We start from the raw sequence: 17420 nt of genomic DNA, 5'->3' as shown, positions 1-17420 counted from the left end.
ATCCTACAGGATATAAGCAATGCACTGAAGGACCAACAACAGACTACAGAACCTTGCTGGATCACATCTATGCCAATCTGCCACATGGATCATTTGAGACAGCAAAAACAGAAACATGCTGGTCAGACCACAGGCTTATTTTGATTTTACTCCAATAAAAATATGTTGGATTGACGAGAACTGAAAGCAACTTCCTGGGAGCATCTACTTCTTTTAATTTTTGTGCATAGGTGTCCCATGGACGTTTTATGGATAATATTGTGCCAGCACCATGAGAACATTCTAATCTATCCAGTCAACGATTCTGTGGATTCATTGGCAGACAACAGAAGATTCCTTTCAAGAGTGTGTCATATTATTTTGTGGGTGTCTCATGGACGTTATATGGATAATATTGTGCCAGCACCATGAGAACATTCTAATCTATCAAGTCAAAGATTCTGTGGATTCATTAGCAAACAACAGAAGATTCCTTTTAAGAGCGTGTCATATTATTGTGTGGGTGTCTCATGGACGTTATATGGATAATATTGTGCGAGCACCATGAGAACATTCTAATCTATCCAGTCAATGATTCTGTGGATTCATTAGCAAACAACAGAAGATTCCTTGAAGAGTGTGTCATATTATTTTGTGGGTGTCTCATGGACGTTATATGGATAATATTGTGCCAGCACCATGAGAACATTCTAATCTATCCAGTCAAAGATTCTGTGGATTCATTAGCAAACAACAGAAGATTCCTTTTAAGAGCGTGTCATATTATTTTGTGGGTGTCTCATGGACGTTATATGGATAATATTGTGCCAGCACCATGAGAACATTCTAATCTATCCGGTACGTAAGTCCCAAAACTTTCAAAGTAAATTATAAATTATCACATTTTAAACGTAGTATTTTAGTTGTTTTAACTGTTCTGGCTAAATTTTCCTACAATCGCCAGCGGCTGAAGGGATGGTGTTAATCCAGCTAGGATCCATGCAGGTAGCAAAAGTAATGTAAGTCCCCATGGTTCCTAGTATGGTGATCTACCTTCAGTTGTTGGCGATCTATAGCCCATTTTTATATTGTGTTGTCCCCTATAGTTAAAATGTTTTAGATTCAATTACTAGTTTTACATATATATATGTGATACTCTAGTTGTTTTACTGTCCTTCGCCGGCAGGTTTTATAATCTCTATATATATTCTATTTCAATATCAAGTCTTCTCGTCACGATATGGCTGAAATATTGCCGATGTGACGTTAAATAATAACTCACTCACTCACTCTAATCTATCCAGTCAATGATTCTGTGGATTCATTAGCAAACAACAGAAGATTCCTTGAAAAGTGTGTCATATTATTGTGTGGGTATCCTGTTGGCATTATATAGATATTGATGTGCTAGGAGCTCAAGGTCACTCCATTCCTATTATGTGTTGTGTCTCAGAACCATGAGAAAATGTGAAAGCTTTAGCAGAAATTCCTTTCAGAGAAGAAACATTTGGCAGGTATATGAATCAGACCTTGAAGTAGTACGTTTTGCTATCTGCATTTTTCATTTTTTATTTCTCTCGATTTATATGGAGACAAAGTGGTGGTGGATTTTGTTTAAGAAACACAACTTAAGAAAACATTAAACACTTTTCATCCAAACCAGGTACATGTATTAACCAAGGACTGACGCGGTGCCTTTTGCTATGTAGGAATTTTATGATAATGAATTAGTTTCCTGTTTCCATGTCAACAGGTTTGATCATTCATTGTGGTGTGTTTGTTTGGACCACATCTCTAAAACTGATAGGTATATGAGATAGTTTGTTCTTTCAAATATGTGGGGGCCGGGGGGATATGTCATCTTCTGATGACTCTTGTTTTAAATTGGAATTAAGTTTTCTAGCTGTTATTGATATTTTTCGAATCGAGGTACATAATTTGATGAAGAAGAATGGTAAGCCAAAGTTTCATGTCTAATAGCAATATAGCATTTACTAGTTAATATACGGTTTCTGTCATTAAGATGGCTAATGCTAGATTTAGAGTCCTCACCATTCATTTTCTGGACTTCGTCAATGGGCATTTATTTTCTAAGTTTATTGATCTCAAATATATTTATTAATTGTTTTCGCCACGATATGGCTGAAATATTGCCGATGTGACGATAAATATTAACTCACTCACTCACCGGATCACATTCCACACTTTTGATATTGGCCTTTTAGAAAGTGTTTTTATTCAACTTTTCACCAAGACATGCGTTGGGATGTGTGCCTTGCTTAAGCGTTTAAATAAATTAATAAATAAATACATATATCAACTCCTTGGAGGCACTTGTGCAAGGCAACCCTGGTACGTGTTGAAATTATCTGTGAGGACAGAGTGACCCTCATGTCTAGAGGTCCAAAAGAGTTTTCTAGAGAAATCTCTGAAGGTGTGATCGCCTCTGTGGCGTAGTGGTTAGAGCGTCCGCCGAGAGAGCGGAAGGTCGCGGGTTCAATCCCCGACCGCGTCATACCAAAAGACGTTAAAATATGGTACTTGTTGGTTCCTGCCTGGCGCTCGGCATTAATGGGTACAAGGACTGGTCGGCTCGGAGTCAGTATACTGTGTCTGAGAGGGGTATTGATGCTTCACTCCTGCATGGTATCTCAGTGGGCTAGCACTATAAAACCAGCTGAAGTCTGGGCTAGTACAAGCAGCCGCACATACACATACACACGCATGCACGTCGTCATATGAGCGAAATATTCTCAAGCACGACGTTAAACCCAATTTCACCTCACCTCACCTGAAGGTGTAGGTTTGTTTGACACGTAACAGATGATATTGTTATACAGCGAGGTGAGTAGACTGCGGCAGAGTATGTTATAATTAATGTAGTTGAGTTATCGTTTGCATATGGCTTTTAAACGTCAATGTAGGATATGTGATTTCATATTTTAGTTCCATTATGAGTTATTTCTTTTGCAACACAGGGCAGAATTCGGAAAATGCACCATGTGGGCCATCACAGGAGTACACTTGTCGAATTTGGTGTTTCCATGGCTCTACCCACAACGATTACATATTGCAGAGCCACGTAGTTCAACCCATGACCACATTTCTGGCATTTATAACATCGGAGTGGACAGGGAACATACTAATCCACTCTGACGTTAAAATATCCTCCTTTCTTTTTACTGCGGCCGGGAGAGACGCGTGTGTTCTTTTCAGGATCTACAAGCTCTGCAGCAATATCTTCTTCGGGCATGTCGGACAGACAACAAGCCTGGTCATGAATGATGCCTCAAGAAGAATTTAATGGTCTGTGCACAGACACAGCAACAACATTGGCAAATGTTATGATTGATAACAGACTGAGAGATCGTTGTCTCCGTACTCATTCCACTTGACGAAAACCACTATGGAGAAGTATGACGTCACTCACATGTAAAGAGATAACAACAAAGCAATTACTTGAAAAGAAGGCTGTTTATTTTCTCGCTGCAAATTACATCTCAAGATGTCAGAAAGATATTTTAAGCTCTGAACTGTTCAGAAATTGGTTTAATCATCAAAGCTCTAAGGATCAATCAAAACATTTATCTTGTTCACAGCCTCCAACATTTTACTGATTCTATTTAGAAGGCGATTCCGTTTTATTGCATTTTTCTTAAATGTGTTCGAATTGTGGAGAATAAAATTCCATCTTAATTTATATCCACTATCTGAAAAATATCGTTTTTGCGGTCTCGGGATGTTGAAAGCATTAAAGGACCATGTCCAAAACGTTGAAGCTAAACTCCAAGACAAACTTTATGTTTTGTTGATCTGTGATATCTTAATACCTTTCCCAAATGGGTTACGAAAACATTTACTATATGCATAAATATCCTACTACATAAACACGGAGTGAATGAGAAAGTAAAGTTGTACGCAACGTTTAGCAATATTCAAGCAATATCGCAACGTGTTGTCAACCATTGTGGATTGCAGTGGTAAGGCGTCTGCCTATCACGCTGAAGGCCCGGGTTCGATCCCCGATGGAGGCACCTAGGTTCGGGTCCCGAAGTGGGCACATTTGCGTAGTATCCTTGGACAAGATACTTAGATCCACATTGTCTCAGTTCAATCAGCTGTAAAATGGGTACCCGTGAGGATGTGCTGGCAATGTGAGTGTTAAGTTCATTGCACCTAACAGGCAGCATGGCTGTATACTCCCCAAGGAGTTGAAAAATTATCGGAAAGTGCGATAGTGTCGTATGACCGGGGATAGTTATGTACATAGCGCCGTGAGCAGGCAATGTGCCTGGATATGAGCCCCATATAAGCGGACTGTTACTATTACTATTACAATATCGCAGCATTTTGTCAAGCATTCTGAACATGTGCTGAAAGTGGAAGAACCAGACTGGTGTATCACCCTAATCGAGTCCACGATGACATGGATCAACCAAGCAACACATCCTGTACACCAATCCTGATACCCGCGCCGTATAGATAGAATATTGCTGAGTGCGGCGTTAAACAGCCACCCAACCAACCAATCCCGATAGTCAACAGTTACGACAGGAATGGGTTGCTGAAGGTCAATTCTAATCCGGATCTCAATGGGTGACGCTGATATTAACATCAAACACACATTTGCAAGATAAATGGTTTAGAGATTATGTGCATAATGTAGAATAGCTTTACTATGGGGTGTTCACTTAAGGACTACTTGTCAACTGGAGCACTGAAATCAGTAAAGTATTGTTGACATTTACCATTTCAACAACGGACACAAGATACAAATACTAGAGGTGTGACGATACAGAAATTTCACGATACGATACGTATTGCGATATCTTGCAACGGTACGATTCGATCGACGCATATGCTATCTTTAGTTATTTTCTTTCAAAGTGTATGTTTCAATAGCAAGAAACAGTGTAACTTTTTACATAACCACCAATATCTGGTGAAAATTAATAACTTTAAGGTCAACGATACATATCACGATACGAAAATAAGTATCGATATATTTATCGTCATATAAATTATCACGATTATCGATACTAAGATATATCGTCACAGCTCTAACAAATACATGTATCTGAACTTAACTGATACTGTTGGATGACTCGATGACATGCGTGTTGTTTCCGTGTCGCCTCACATGTTCCGCTTAACACTTTTAACAATGCCATACATATTGTTGTTGCTGTCATCGAATTCTCTCATTGCCCTCATATAAACTTAAATGGAATGAGTTTAGTTGTACGCCGCACTCAGCAATATGCCAGCTACATGGTGGCAGACTGTAAATAATCGAGTCTGGACCAGACAAGAAAGTGATCAACAGCATGAGCATCGATCTGCGCAATTGGGAACCGATGACATGTGTCAACCAAGTCAGTGAGCCTGACCACCCGATCCCGTTAGTCGCGTCTTACAAGCATGGGATTCTGAAGATCAATATTCTAATCCGGACCTTCACGGGTTTTTGCTATAAAATATAAACTTAAATGGAGACTATAGAATCAAAAGCTGTATGCAGCAAACATTATTGATATCTTTCGATAAATGTTAAATAGTTTGCTATGTTAGATGACAGTTGTCAAACGTCCTCAATACTAACAATCTTTGATGATTGCAGCGGATCAAAAGTCTTTCCTGTATGTCTCCAGGCGTGTGTACGCTATATCATCAACAGATCCTCCAACTATATTATTTAACGACATACTAGGTAGCCAACTGCTTACATTGCTGTAAAATACTTCAACCTCTGAGTGCCGAGTGTACTCCAGTTCTCGTCGGAGGTTAATCTACAACCAGGAAACATGAGAGCATCTTAAAGGTAGTTTTGTACAACATTGTAGAAATGATCCCCTCATTAGTGTGTCCAAATAGCACAAATCAGGAAGTTATCATAAATGGTTCATTTCGCTGACTAAAACAATTACCTGCATATTATCAAAACAAGTCAATGATATATGTTTATATTATGGGTGTGGATGGGAAAGTTATGTTCAAAGGTAAATCAAATAGTTCACCCAAAGAAAGACGTGGCAGTAGAAGGCTTGGATTTGTGAGTGAGTGAGTGAGTTAAAATTTAAGGTCACATCGGCAATTTTTCAGCTATACAGTGACAAGAACAGTTTTAGTAATTATCAAAAATATATCAAAAATTAGAGTCTGAAAACTAATCATTTCAAGTTCAAAATTTTTATTCAACACAAATCGATATGGCATTTAATAAACTAAAGCACGAGCTATGGGCCAACCAGCAACCAAGGCCATGCCACGCATCTAGGGGTCAAAGGGGTGGAGCATGATGCAAAGAAGAAAAGGCTAATGTTCATAATCTGCTGTTCACAATCCGAAGGAAATATCAGAGTGAGTGAGTAAAAGTTAACGTTATTTCAGCCATATCGTTACGAGAACGGTTTTGCATAAACCATAAATACAAGTTGTTAAATAACCCATCATCGAAGGACCAAAAATTTGCAGAGTATCACTTTTGGTGTTAAAAGCTAGCATGTACAAATAAAACTATTTTATTAACGAAGAAAATACAGATACAACTGAAGGTTAATCACCATACGAGTGAGTGAGTGAGTGAGTTAATAGTTAACGTCACATCGGCAATATCTCAGCCATATCGTGACGAATCCTATTTATACAAGTAAAAATGAAAACATTTTGGAGAGTAAAACCTGTCGACGGTGGACAGTACAAATACTACAATATCACATATATGAACATAAAACTAGCATGTCAAACTAAAAGATTTTAATTAAAGAAGACAATACAATATAAAACACGGACTATAGATCGCCAACAGCTGAAGGTAGATCACCACACGAGGGACCATGAGGCAGATTTATTAAGACTGCTCAGGAAACATTGCTAGTGAAAATGTGTTGTGTCACAGATACAGTCGGTCCTATACATTGTGGAAGTAAGATAGGTGAGGTGGGGTGAAATTGGGTTTAACGTCGTGCTTGAGAATATTTGGCTCATATGACGACGTGCATGCGTGTGTATATGTATGTGCGGCTGCTTGTACTAGCCCAGACTTAAGCTGGTTTCATAGTGCTAGCTCACTGAGATATCATGCCGCAGTGAAGCATCATACCACCACGTTGCTAACTGTGTTTCATAGACGCTTGTACACTATGTGTAAGTGTTATCCTGATAGAATATGTGTGATTACTCACCTGAATACAGAGCCACCGATCAATAGTTAGAATGGATGGTATGGACAGGCTCATTCTTGTTATTTTCCCAATGTTACACGGTGAGGTGAACTGGAAAAGTGAACCAAGATTATAGACACACATGCATTGGGTATGTTAAATATTACTGTAGTTACGGATTCCTCAAAGTCTGCATAACAGTCTGCATAACGGTCTGCATAACAGTCTGCATAACGGTCTGGATAACAGTCTGCATAACGGTCTGGATAACAGTCTGCATAACAGTCTGCATAACAGAACGCCATTACGGCGCCGCACATTCCAATAAATGTGTATTATACATTAGAGGGCTCCTAGGGACCCTTACCTTGAACGTATCATTTTGTCCCAAAGCTATTGGATTTCCCGAGTTTCTCAGAAACAACACATGGGAAGCAGCTTCTCCTGTCAATTCAAGATACACTCTAGAATACGTGCCCGCTCCTTCTTCATGTCCAGTCTGTGTGGATACTTCATATCTGCTTCGGACAAAAACATCAGCCATATTCTCGGATAGATCTGAAACAGTGTAGTACAAAGTAACAGAAACATGATTTGATGGGATCATAAAGTGCGTGAGTTAATATTTAACGTCACATCGGCAATATTTCAGCCATATCGTGACGAGAACATTTGACATTGAAATGAAACATGTGTATATTATAAAAACCTGTCCTCAAAGGACAGTAAAATAACTGGAATATCACAATTAGAATTAAAACTGGCGTGGAACGTTAAAACTAATAGCACTATTAGGACGTCATGAATTTCTAACTGTGTTAAGTCCCGATATGGCTGAAATACTGCTGCTGTGACTGTAAACTTTAACTCACTCACTCACTCACTATTAGGACAATACAAGATAAAAACCAACAACTGAAGGTAGACCACCATACAAGTGACCATGGTGACTTACAGGACATTTGCTTCCTGCATGGACCCCAGCTGGATTTATACCATCCCTTCAGCTGCTGGCGATTGTAGGAAAATTTAGCCAACAGTTAAAACAATAAAAATACTACGTTTAAAATGTGGTTAATTTATATTTTACTTTGAAAGTTTTGGGACTTACGTATCCTCTCAGGAGGACGATAATTTTACAGTACTTTAAGATGGCATCATAAAAGAAGCTGGTACTTGATACCAGCCGGAAGCTCGACATTATAAGTTGTTTATCTCAAGGGTAATACGGTCTGATGTACTAACTTTGTAGCAGTGTCGCCCGAGCCATATTACCCGAGGCAAACAACGTATTTATCTTACCACCATGTTTCATTTGTAGTCATGTTTTTAAATTAGGCCCCACGATATTTTCCCTAAACCGACAGGTCGGAAAATTTGCCGAATTCTGAGATTTTAAGTGTCAGCGTCGACAGGGAGAAATATTGACTGTAGATGTATCGAATTAAGTTAAGAGTGGTTCTATATCAGAGATGTGTAAATAATAAAGAATTGTGTTAGGTTTTCTCGCATTTTTCGCTTCATAAACAACAAGCAGCAACACAGAACGTTGATAATATATTTATCGACAGTATATACGGAGTCATACACGTTGATATGCAGAAGTAACAGTTTTAAAAACGCAAATAATTGTAACACTGGCTAATATACAAGCTCCATTCAGTCAAAGGATTCGAACATTCCTTATGTTTTCAGTATTCACAAGAGAAGACAACAACAAAAACCTGATCGGTCAGCTGACACAAATGACAGCAAGGGTGAAACATAACACAAGCATGCAGGTCGTCATATAAGCGAAATATTCTCAAGCACGACGTAAAACCCAATTCACCTCACCTCACCTCACCTCACCTCACAAATGTCGACAAAGCCGTCACAGGTGGGGGGAGATGTCATTGTTGGCGAGAACTCACCAGGAAGACAACCAGCTTGCTTTGATAGAGGGCCTGGATCTAAATGAGTTGTTCTGCGACCTTTCGGTATTAAACAATTAAGCCATTGTGAAAATGAACCACACGTCGTCTATGTTCCAGAACTGCGCCATTCAGAACGTTAACGTCACAGTACGAAAATGAACACTCTAAGTCACATAGTTCGGCAAATAGCTAGCTTTCAGTTCCAACATTGACGTCTTCAATGACACGTTAGCGTCACTTAATCTTGGATCCTTAATTTTATCGAAATATTTGCAGTGTGGTGGTGATTTCAGATACCTCTTTAAACTGTGCCTTATATTCTCCAGGGTCGAGGTCTTGTCCTGGTCTCCAGTTTTTTATCCGATTGTCCATGTAAACATGTGAGAGCATCTCTGCTAATGCGACTGCGTCGAAATCCTCAAAATTAGGATTTGGGCCATTTTCTTTCAGGTATTCCTTCAAGCTCTTTGCCGATGAGTAGCTTGATTTCTTCGTATTATCTGGAATCACTTTATTTTTCGAGGATATCTTCATTAGAATGCGGGTCGAAGCGGTTATTCTTTTCGCCTTTTCAATAGATGAACGTTAGGTATCGAATGTTTACATACAAACTCTGTGTGTATCACTTACATCCGCAATGGTATTAGAATTTACGTCGACCGAAGCCGGTGTCGCTGTATGGAGCTTAAGTACAGAGTTCGGCAAATACATGTTGTTATGACTGCGGGTAATATTTTCCCCCATTGTCACCCTCCTGAGAAGAGATGACTCGGAAACTTGTAAAAGCGTCATTGACCAATGAAATTAAAACATTTTACATGAAGGTAAGAGAATAGGCAGACACAACAAGAACATGGAGAGCTCATGATAAGAATCATGCCCTTAGACGAGCGGTTCAAATGACCAAACGAGCTATGACACTCTGAATCAGTGTGGGTGTTGTTCAACGCTACAAAGCTATATGACAGCAGATAAATGAGTTCGGACCTGTCAATCCAGTGGTTGACATCACGAGGACTGATAAACTGAGCGAGGAAATGCATCTTCCATGTCATCGAGCCTTACCATCCAATCCCCTTGGTCGACTCTTACAACAAGCATCGGCTGCCACTTCTATCCCAGATATAACCTTCGTGTAACTTGATTATGCATGAAGATCACCCGAAAGTTGATGTGACAGAGAAAAAGCATTTAGGATTGTTTCATCAAATTCAAGGAACTTGTACTTGTCTTAACTCCCTGGATGCCGAGGTTGTTTTTTTCAGGCGCACATTTTCATAAGGTTTGCAAAGGGAACGTTGTGCGCTTGCCTGGTCCTGGATCTACTCTGCACTTACAATGTTCATTAATGCAAACTTGTTCTCGTCACTATATGGCTGGAATAATGCCGATGTGATGTTAAACCCAACTCAACTCAACTCAACTGGATCTAAGTATGGCTATAAAATTACACTGAAATGTAATATATATTAAATTTTAAATTTCCTATCTGTGCAAATATACGTGCAAATCCTTTGGCGGTGTGATAAACAAATACTGCTAAATGTTGTTCGAAATGATAAAGAATATAAAAAAATATTGCACACCGATAAAAGCACCGTGCAACGATTTTTTAACTTTTGCATCCTTAAAGAAAGTGTGAGCGAAGAGCATACAGCCTGATATCTGAACGACATAACTATATATGAAATACGTTCCTGCGATTATGTATAACGTTATACGTTCAATCTTAAAAGTAACATGAAAATAAGGTAGAAAATGAGTTTTCTCTATGACGTCAAACGACGACAGAGAGGTCATGTACGTATGATGATAGGGGGACATAGCTGGAGAATCCAAGCTTTCCAACAGTACCAGATACATCTTGCTGTACCTCTGGTAGAGGTGTTTGGATCTTTTACCCCAAAGGCTACTGCTCTACCAGTAATTTTACTGTCTTATCTAAGACAGGTTAAACAGGTCATCTTTATAATTTAATAATTGTTCTCGACACGATATGATTTGCGTATCCCAACAAACAAAACAAAATAAAAATCTCGTAATTACGACTTTAATCTCGTAATAACGACTTTAATCTCGTAATAACGACTTTCAAAACTCGTTATAACGACTTCTATATCTCGTTATAACAATTTTTAAATCTCGTAATAACGACTTTTCATCTCGTAATTATGACTTTTAAATCTCGTTATAACGACTTTTCTTATATAAAAGAGAAAGATCCAGGTTGATAGAAACCTTTCGAAAATGGAGATTTCAGATCCTGATTACTGGAACTTTTTTGAGTCTGTCATATCAGGGAATATGTTCTCAGAATTGAAAGAAGAAAAGGTACAGTATGAAGTAGTAGTTAGCACTGAAGACAGTGCTCATAAGCTACACATACATACTAGATTGTCTGCTCGAGACTCGATTATTTACAGAGCGCCGCCATATAGCTGGAATTTTGCTGAGTGCGGCATAAAACTAAACTCACTCACTCACTCACTACATGCATACATACCTTGGCCTTACATACAGTACCCTTGGCCTACCACTTCGCGGATGGTCCCGGGTGGATCAAAGTTGTTGGTAACGACCCCAAAGTCGTGAAATAGTGCTATGGTGGACATGGAAGTTACGTGCAACGGATGTGACTGGCTCTCCAGCCTCTAGACGGCCAATTGCAATATTTCGTTCTGCAGCTGTCAATCTTGGCATTTCGACAGTCTCCGTGTAAGATAAAAAATGCAACTAGATATACCATTGTGTCATTTCTTTATAAACCTCACCTCAGAACACAGTTTCACTAATTGGGGTCCATTTCCACGCGAAAGGTCCATGCATTTCGGAAAATGACGTGTTTAAGGTCATGGTTTTTATCAAGTGATCTGTTTTGGCGACTGAGTACGCGTTTAAACCTGCATTCAATATACTTTGCTCTCAAAACAAATATATAGTATATATAGGTGGTTTGAATATTGACTAGCAGGTTGGTTTGACCAAATATACCCCCGGGCCACAACGGGGGGTTGAAGATCTCTTAGCGTTACCCAGCACCCACCACAAGGAGGTGGCTCTTCACGGGTGCCGGCTCCACCATAAACGATGGAACCATAATCAGGTTTGGAACGTACCAGTGATCGATATAGATGTAGGAGGGTAGCTTGATCCCCTCCCAACTAAGAATTGGAAACGACTTTCAACAAGTCAAGTGCCTTCAGGCATTTAGCTTTAAGGGATTTAATATGTGGTAGAGACGTTAAGTGTGAGTCAAAAATAATACCCAAGAACTTGGGCTCCTTCACAACTTTGATGGGTGTGCCATCTAGAGATAGTTCAGGGTCTTTATGGGGTTTGTATTTACTGCAAAAATGTATACAATTAGTTTTGGATTTAGAAAATTTAAAGCCGTTTTCAAGACACCATTTATTTATTTTGTTTAAACACAACTGCAGTTGTCGTTCAATAGTATGCATATTTTTACCACGACAAGAAATATTAAAATCATCCACAAAAAGTAATCCATCAATAATTTAAAATCTTTGATAAACTGTTGATCTTGATACTATACAATGTGACAGACAAAATACTGCCTTGCGGGACACCCTGATCCTGATTGTAATGGTCAGATTGTAATTTCCATGTTTCCATGTGGTGTCGTATGCTTTTTCTAAATCGAAAAAGATCGACACTGCATGTTGTTTATTAATTATGGCATTCTTAACAAAAGATTCTAAACGCACTAAATGATCAATAGTACTTCTGTTTTTACGGAAACCACATTGTATATCTGTTATTAGGTTATTGGTTTCCAAGTACCAAACAAGTCGATTATTGATCATGCGTTCCATGGTCTTGCAAACGCAGCTAGTTAATGAAATTGGCCTATTACTGGAAGGATTAGTATGATCACGTCCAGGTTTAGTGATGGGAACAATTATAGCATCACGCCACGACGAAGGAAAGTTTCCAGATGTCCAAATATCATCAAAAATATGTAAGACCGTCTCTAAACATGATTCCGGTAAGTTCTATGTTATCAGCTCCTGAGGCAGTATCATGAGCCTGGTCAAGAGCAGTATTTAGCCCATTTATCGAAAACAATATGGCTGTAATGTTGCCGATGCGATGTAAAATTTTAACTCACTCATGTATCGAAAAGGTTTCGTTGTAATATTCCCCATTATCTGAATTGAAATTAATAGCTTTTTTTTCTTGCTGTTTTTGATATTTTTGGAATTCAGGTACATAATTAGATGAGGAAGAATGTTTGGGCAAAGTCTCACCAAGTTTGTTTGGAATATCTGAATTATAAGTCAATAATTGGTTCCCATCTTTCAGATGGTGAATGCTAGATTTAGAGCCCTTACCTTTGATTTTCTGGATCATATTCCACGCCTTTGATATCGGTGTGCGTGAATTAATTTTGTATACGTAGTTTCGCCAAGAGTCGCGTTTACTTTGCTTGAAAGTACGTCATTCTTTAGCGTTTAAAATTTTTTAATTTGTCTAAATTGTGGACCATAGGATGGCGACAGAAATAATGCTCAGCTTTCTTCCATGCCTTCCTAGCCTGTTTGCAATCAGCGTTAAACCATGGTTTTCGTACGTGTGGAATTGCAGAGGACTTCGGGATACACTCGTCAGCTATTTTTTTTGGTTCATCTGAAAAACAGTTTATGGCATCAGGAATATCATTAAAAAGTTCAGATTGTAGTTTTTCAGTACAGAGAGTTTCATATAAAGGCCAGTTAGCCTTTTTAAAATTCCATGTCGATTATGGAGGAACATCAGATGGATGCACGGGGTTTAGTATTGTTGGGAAATGGTCACTTCCACAGAGGTCATCATGGACTGACCATTCGCATTTACTCAGTAAGTTGGAGTCAGTAATAGACAAATCAAGAGCTGAATAAGTTCCAGTGCCCGGATGTAAATAAGTGTTTGCGCCATCATTATAAATGCATGTCATTATTTGAAATGAATCCTCTATTATTTTGCCTGTGGTGTTTGTATTAGTACCACCCCATAGTGGGTTGTGGCCATCTGAAATCTCCCATGATTAAACAGGGTTTAGGAAGTTGATCATAGAGAGCTTGGAGATCAGTAAGTTGAACAGCTGACGAAGGTGGGATGTACAATGAGCACAAAGTAAAAGCAACCTGTAATGTAAGCCGAACTGCAACGACTTGGAGATTTGTTTTGAATGGAACTGGGCTATGGATAATGTTGTTCTTCACCAGGATAGATGATCCATCAGAAGCTCGATTACCAGGAGGGGAAAAATAATGATACGCATTAAACTGACGTAGTTCAAAATTATCTGCCTGTTTCAGATACGTTTTTGAAGACAAAACGCTGACGGTGTCAAATGTTGGACTAATAGCTGTAAATCGTTTAAATTAGTCCTAATTCCTCTACAATTCTGCTGTATGATAGGTAAAGATATCATTTCTTCGGAGGCTGAACGGATGATCTACCCCTCACCTTCCGTGAGGGCGGCAAACTATGTGTCCTACCATGGCTATGGTCGGACACACCCATGTCCTCAAGAGACCCAAACTTATTTAGAACCGTGGCCAAATCTTTGACACCTGTGGCATCTCAAGGGATTAGGGATACATGTATCAACCCTCAAGTTGCATTACCCAGCTTCTAGTGATTTTGGATGTATGGGGAGGCAAAATGTAAACAGATAGGTGTTGGTGTTTGTGATTTGATCATTCTTTTTTGAAAGTGAAACGTTTTACGCTAGTAACTCCTTGGGAGCACAATTCTTTAACAATGTCAGTTTCTGTCATATCAGAAAGGCAACGTCCAATGTTACGGACGGTGCCTTTAGAACTATTTAATGATCTGTGAGGAGAAACCTCAACAGGAATATTGGCTAGAGATTTGGTTGAGAGCAGGATTTATGATTAGATCTGTTTCCTACACTCAATAAGCAGAGAACCAGATCGCAGTTTCTTCATTTCTTTTACCTCACCGGCAAAACCTGCAATACCCTTAGCTACAGCAAAGGGGTTTAGCCTTAGAGGACCACCATCAGGTGCTGTCATTACAACGAAACGTGGCCAATTTTCATTGTTGATGAGAGCTACGGGAGCCTCATCTTCCTCATCTTTTTTAGTGGGGTGCCATGGTAGAAATATACATGATTCACCCTCCTAGCTCCCCACCCACCATGAAGTGTCAACAAGGACGATGTCACAGTCATGTCTGTGGGTCTCCAACAGACGACACCAGGGATACCAGGAGGGTATACTCAAGCAGGAAAATATTGGAAAGACATTACCTACCGGATTGGCCCATGAGCCACCGCCTTCTGGCATAGGACTCTAGGCAAGTTAACAAATCAGTAATTTTGTGTTTTCAACAATCATTTATAGCCAAGACATATATATAACACAAGAAAATCAAATGTGTGCAAAATACATATCGTGGCGAGAACAGTTGATATCAATAGGCAAATCAATAAATGTATAATGTAAAAACCAGTCATTGAAGGACAGTAAAACAACTAGAATATCACAGATATACATGTAAAAGTAGTAAGTAAATCTAAAACATTTTAACTATAGGGGACAACACAATATAAAATAGGTTATAAATCGCCAACAACTGAAGGTAGATCACCACACTAGGGACTTCAAATTGAGGGTTGCAGAGGGAGGACACACATGTCCCTGTTGCATCTTGGAGGTAAACTCGCGGAAAGCTGAGAGTCATCACACTGTAGGCAGTGTCTATTAATATTTATATTGGAGAGTAATAAACAGAATACTCGTTAAAGATTTAGTATCAAACGAGCGAAAGCGAGTTTGATAACAAATCAATAACTCGTTTAATAAAAATGGTAACTTACATGGACGATCGTTTGGTAGGCTCTATGAATCTTATGGCTATGAACATGTAAAAAGTTGATTAAGGTAGGAACATTACAGTATGTTTGACCTTTACAGTCTAAAATATGTCAGTATTGGTTCTCAGCAACCCATGTTTGTCGTAAGAGGCAACTAACGGGATCGGGTGGTCAGGCTTGCTGACTTGGTTGGCACATATCATCGTATCCCAACTGCGTAGATTGTTGCTCGTGATGCTGATCACTGGATTGTCTGGTCCACACTGGTTTGTTTACAGACCGCCGCCATATAGCTGGAATATTGCTGAGTGCGATGTTAAGCAAGACTGAATCAAAACAACAATCAATCAATCAAAATTATGTGTTGCATAGACAAATGTTTGACCTCTCTGTGCAGTATCTACACAGTCTAAAATATTTGTCGGATATGATATCTTTGGGTTTATACTTTCCCAGTGAAGAAGACATTCCATTACTCTTGTTGGGCTGAGTCGCATCTGGGATTCGAACCCACGCCCTCAGAATCAGGCACCAAATCGCCAGCACACAAAGTCAGCCGCCTAACCTGTTCAGTCACCAAACTGGAAGTCGGACAACTGGTAGTTTAGACAGCAGACTTTGTGTAACCCTCTGATAAATGTAAATTGGCATGGTTCCTATTAAGAAAGTGTAATCCAAAATATAACGTGTTACATTTGACCACTTTCTAAATGGCATTGTGTAATCATAACATATGTAGCACATATTTCAACAAGTGTGACAAGAAGTTGATTAATTCCCTTGCGTTCGAAGGACTGTCCGAGTCTGTGAGTGAGTTTAGTTTTACGCAGCATTCCAGCTATATGGCGGCGGTCTGTAAATAATCGAGTCTGGACCAGACAATCCAGTGATCATCAACATTATCATCGACCTGTGCAAATGGGAACCGATGGCATGTGTCAACCAAGCCACCGAGCATGACCGCCCGATCCCGTTAGTCGCCTCTTACGACTAGCATGGGTTACTGAAGGCTCATTCTAACCCGGATCACTTTAGAGAAATGCTGCATCTTGGATGTCCTGAGTATGTTGTAGAGACTCAGCTGTCTCCACTGTCGATGATATAGTCACCAAACATCCTGACATACGTAACCACAAACGTGTCAACAATGATATAAAGGTATAAATATCCGCTGTGACAATAAATACAACATATAACATAAATATATTTTACAATGCCACATAAATATATTTTATAATGCAGAATAAGTGTAATTGCGTTCGCAATGAAACAGCAGTGTAGACTGGATGCGTACTATGTACATGTATTATGAAATTGTTTTATCATGATGATGATTAAAATAATTTGTGCTAAGATGTCACTTTAATGAATTTTATTGTTGTTGCCATATCATGTATAAAGTAAAATATTCTCTAAAATCTGGTATTTTCTACGTATATCACTTCGTTGTACAATATATTTTATTTTCAACTTGGAAATTTAGTGTTACCTGCATGCTTATCATCACAGATTATGTCA

The sequence above is a fragment of the Haliotis rubra genome, unplaced genomic scaffold (genome assembly GCF_003918875.1).
Source record: "Haliotis rubra isolate DU_JTF1 unplaced genomic scaffold, ASM391887v1 Scf902, whole genome shotgun sequence".
Lineage (NCBI taxonomy): Eukaryota > Metazoa > Mollusca > Gastropoda > Lepetellida > Haliotidae > Haliotis > Haliotis rubra.
This window is presented reverse-complemented; position numbering follows the sequence as displayed.